The 4,743-nt window shown below is 44.2% G+C and overlaps 1 pseudogene; it reads left to right on the forward strand.

The window, feature by feature from the left end:
• The first annotated feature begins 618 nt into the window (after positions 1 to 618).
• LOC114636608 lies at positions 619 to 4,737 on the forward strand (annotated as a pseudogene).
• The last annotated feature ends 6 nt before the right edge of the window (positions 4,738 to 4,743 follow it).

A 4,743-nucleotide genomic window follows, 5' to 3' on the forward strand; every position in this document is an offset into this window, starting at 1 on the left:
CCCACCTGTGTATCAGTTCTCCCACCTGTGTATCAGTTCTCCCACATGTGTATCCAGTTCTCCCACTTGTCTATCAGTTCTTCCACCTGTGTATCCAGCTCTTCCATTACCTTTTGGGGAGAAGAATAAAAAGACTCTTTTTGCCCCGTGGGCTATCTTTCCTCCTCCATTAAAAATCAATTCACTATACTGGAAGGCCTTATCAATGAACTTACAATTCTTTTTCATTGCCCATCATTGCCCCATATAACATTCCAATCTGTTATGGCATTTTAAAGGTTTTGTCATTATTAGGGAAAGAATGTGAATAATTTTGAATATATGAAATTAACTAGTGGGAACTAATTACTCTTTGTACAGATTAATATTTAATATATTATAAAGTTGTCTTGACCTCAGAATAAAAAGAGAATGCACTTTTCATGTTGGAATTAGTAGCATTCTATTTTAGATCTTCTAAATTTTACTTTACAGTCTGAAGCTGCTAAGATTGCAGACTTTGGAATACGTGTTTCATTAGATATTGTAATGCATGGCGTCTGACTGGGTTGTGGGAACCCCGCACTGAATGGTAATCCGTGTCCTCTGATTGTGTCATGGGAACTAGGCACCGTTGTTATGTTCCTGTGCAGTCCGGTTCCCTTCCTGTTATGCTTATGGTACTCCGACCTTTTGCAATTCCTTTCAGATAAACCCATAGAACCCCGCAGGATCCTAAACAAGCCAGTTCCAAGCTTGCCCAACATGGACAGTGTTTTCAAAGAAGCCATCGCCAAGGTACGAAAGCAGTACCCTGGCCGCCTGGCTCTGGAGACTTGTGTCCGTTCAGTCCAGGCCTCCGTGAAGCATCCCTATGAAGTGGGCATCAAGGAGGAAGAAAAGCTCTTTATGTACCTTCGGGCGTCAGGGCAGGCTAAAGCCCTGCAGTATGCTTTTTTTGCTGAAAGGTCTGCAAATAAGTGGTCAACTCCCTCAGGAGCGTCTTGGAAAACAGCATCTGCTCAACCCGTCTCCTCAGTTGGTGTTCTTGGTAAGTACATTCTTCAAACCTGTGCTGCGTTTCTTTTAATCGATTGAGAAGTTCATACATGTATGTTTTGTGTCTGGATCAAGCTGCCCCCTTCCTCTTTCCTTCAGTTCCTTCCTTAGCCTCCCTCACCACTATTTTCTTCCAATTTCGTGTGTTCTCTCTCGTTTTCATAACATCACAGAAGCCACTTAGGGCTGCTAACACGTGCATGGGTGTAAGGCCATCTACTGGAACATGGGAAGCCTCTAGGGAGGATAAACTCATACTTAAAGAAAACTGACTCTTCTCGTGCCAACAGCCATAGCTGAGGAGCCAATAGCTCCTCAGCTTGAGGTGGACTTCCTGCTCGCCTCCCCTTTATGCTGGGATTTTGCCTGGCTCCATGTTGTCTTGTGTGTGCGGTCAGAGCTGTTGCTGGTTCACATGTGCAACTACACTGTTGTGTATCAAAAGCACAGTGCATTTCAAATGTCACTTGCTTGGGGAAGCTATTATTTTGTTGAGCATGGCACTCATGGCAACGCATGTTAATTCTTGCCGAAGTCCATGAACCCTCTCTATCCTGCCGGTCAGCTCTAGGGACCTTCCGACTGTGGCAGTCCTGTCACACATAGGCCATACGAGTGGAGTTTGTCTCCGACTCTCAGCATATACCATACATTCACTGTCTTGAACACTGCACTTTTGTCCTAATTTGAAACTGGGAAGAATGATTTCCCCAATTTTTTTTTTGAGATTTATTTTATATATGTGAGTACAGTGTCGCTGTCTTCAGACACACCAGAAGAGGGCATCAGATCCCATTACAGATAACTGTGAGCCACCATGTGGTGGCTTGGAATTGAACTCAGGTCCTCTGGAAGAGCAGCCAGTGCTTTTAACTGCTGAGGCATGTCTCCAGCCCCATCTCCAATTTTTAAAAATACTGTTTTGACTCTTCTAGGTTTCTTGCATTTTTGTATGAATTTTATTTTATTTTTTTTATTTTTTATTTTTTAATTTTTTTTTGGTTTTTCAAGATAGGGTTTCTTTGTGCAGTCCTGGCTGTCCTGGAACTTACTCTGTAGACCAGGCTGGCCTCGAACTCAGAAATCCGCCTGCCTCTGCCTCCCAAGTGCTGAGATTAAAGGCATGCACCACCACCGCCCGGCTTCTGTATGAATTTTAGAATCTGGTGTTAATTTATACAAAAAGTTGGGGTGGTATAGTGCTTGCATTGGCTCTACAGACTAATTTGATATTTCATCTTAATAATAAGAATTTTTTTTCGGGCCCATGAACATTGGGCGTCTTTCAGCCAATATTTAGGTCTTTTGACTCTTTGTATTTCTTTCCCTCCCTCTCTTTTCTTTTCTCTTCTTTTCTTGTTTTCAATGTTAGGTATCAGACTGAGCCTTGTGCATGCGAGCACTTTAACACTGAACAGTAAATATCCTGGCTCTTTAATTTTTTTTTCAATGGTATTTCATTGGTTTTAGTACATAAGCCCTCCTTTGCTAAATGTATTCCATAAGTATAATTTTTTAATGTTATTGTACGTAGAATTGCTTTCTTATTTTCATATACTTCATTGCTAACATGTGAGACTATATAGGGGGCTGGAGAGATGGCTCAGCAGTTAAGAGTAACTGCTTTGAAATAATGAATATCAAAGTTTTGATGCCAGCATCCATGTAACAAGTTGAACAGACCCCCAAACACCTGAAATACCTGCCTCAATGGGGCTGGGGGGACAAAGACAAGAGTACCACTGGGTTGGCTGGTTTCCAGACTAGTTGAAAAGACACAAGCCCCCAGCCTCCTAAGAGAGAGGTCCCTGCTTCAAAGGGAATAGACAGAAAGGATACAGGAGGACACCCAACTTCTGCTGATGTCTGTGGCATAATGCACACAGAGGAATAAATATTTTTAAATTACCATTGCTATTATTATTATTATTTAATCTGAACCACAGTTTCCTCTCTTTCCTCTCCTCCAATTCCCTCCTCCACACATCTCCCCTCATCTATTCCTCCTGTTTCCCTTGGGAAGGGGCAGGCCCCCAGGATATGGCCAAACATGGGATATCAAGTTGCAGTAAAGACTGGGCACCTTCCCTGGATTAAGATTGGATGAGGCAACCCAGTAGGAGGAAAAGGGTCCCAAAATCAGGCAAAAGAGACAGCACTATTCCCACTGTTAGGACTCCCACAAGAAGACCAAGCTACATAACAGTAACATACATGCAGAGGGCCTAGACCAGTCCCTTCAGGCTCCTTGATTGATGGTTCAATATCTGTGAGTTCCTGTGAGCCCAGGTTAGTTGTGTGGGTTCTCTTGTGGTGTCCTTGACCCCTCTGGCTCCTACAATCCTTCCTCCCCCGCTTCCATAGGACTCCCTGAGCTCTGTCTAACGTTTGCTGTGGGTCTCTGCATCTGTTTTTATTGGTTGCTGGGTGAAGCCTCTCTGATGACAACTGGGCTAGGCACCAGTCTACAAGTATATCGGAAAAGCATTAGGAATCACAAATAAAGGGAACACAGTTGCTTTTATGTACAGATTTTACATCCTGGAACTTGACTGGATTTGGCTATTAGTTCTACTAGCTTCTGTGGATGTGTGTAGGATTCATAATCCTAATGATTTTTATTTCCCCCGGAGCACTTAACAGTTCATGAACTATTCAATACATTTGTGTTCACTGACCAGTCCCAATGTTCTTATGAGTTGTTGGTACTAGGCGTGGAAGCTAGGGTCCCATGCATGATCATCACACAGTGACAGTGACCCACAGCTCTAGCCCTGGGGTCAATCTTTTAAAATGTCACTTTGCCACAGCTGCCTTCTACCAGTGACCAACTGTTTGCCTCCCAGTACGAGCAAATCACATTTTCTGTTCTTTTCTCTGAATCCACAGGCTTGGGAACGATGGGCCGAGGCATCACCATTTCTTTTGCAAGGGTGGGGATCCCTGTGGTAGCTGTAGAGTCAGACCCAAAGCAGCTAGATGCTGCAAAGAAGATAATTACTTCCATTTTGGAAAAGGAAGCATCTAAGAGTGGCCAAGCCTCAGCAAAACCAAACCTCAGGTTCTCCTCCTCCACAAAGGAGCTTTCGGGTGTGTGGATTTAGTGGTTGAAGCAGTGTTCGAAGATATGGACCTGAAGAAGAAGGTTTTTGCTGAACTGTCAGCCCTGTGTAAGCCAGGAGCCTTTCTGTGCACCAATACTTCAGCGCTGGATGTGGATGACATTGCTTCTTCCACAGATCGTCCGCAGCTGGTGATTGGCACCCACTTCTTCTCCCCAGCCCACATCATGACGTTACTAGAGGTCATCCCTAGCCGATACTCTTCCCCTACTACCATCGCCACAGTTATGAGCTTATCCAAAAAGATCGGAAAGATGGGAGTCATTGTTGGCAACTGCTATGGATTTGTTGGGAATCGAATGTTGGCTCCCTATTACAACCAGGGGTATTTCTTGTTAGAGGAAGGTAGTAAGCCAGAGGATGTAGATGGGGTCTTAGAAGAGTTTGGCTTTAGAATGGGACCCTTCAGAGTGTCTGACCTCGCAGGGCTAGATGTGGGTTGGAAAGTTCGCAAGGGGCAAGGCCTTACTGGACCATCACTGCCACCAGGAACCCCCACCTGAAAGCAAAAACACTGCAAATTGCAGAGAGAAAACGGTGACACAGCATGAACAAAGACAAGCTGTACATGCCTCAAACCATG

The sequence above is a fragment of the Grammomys surdaster genome, unplaced genomic scaffold (assembly GCF_004785775.1).
Source record: "Grammomys surdaster isolate TR1022 unplaced genomic scaffold, NIH_TR_1.0 124632, whole genome shotgun sequence".
NCBI classification, from domain to species: domain Eukaryota; kingdom Metazoa; phylum Chordata; class Mammalia; order Rodentia; family Muridae; genus Grammomys; species Grammomys surdaster.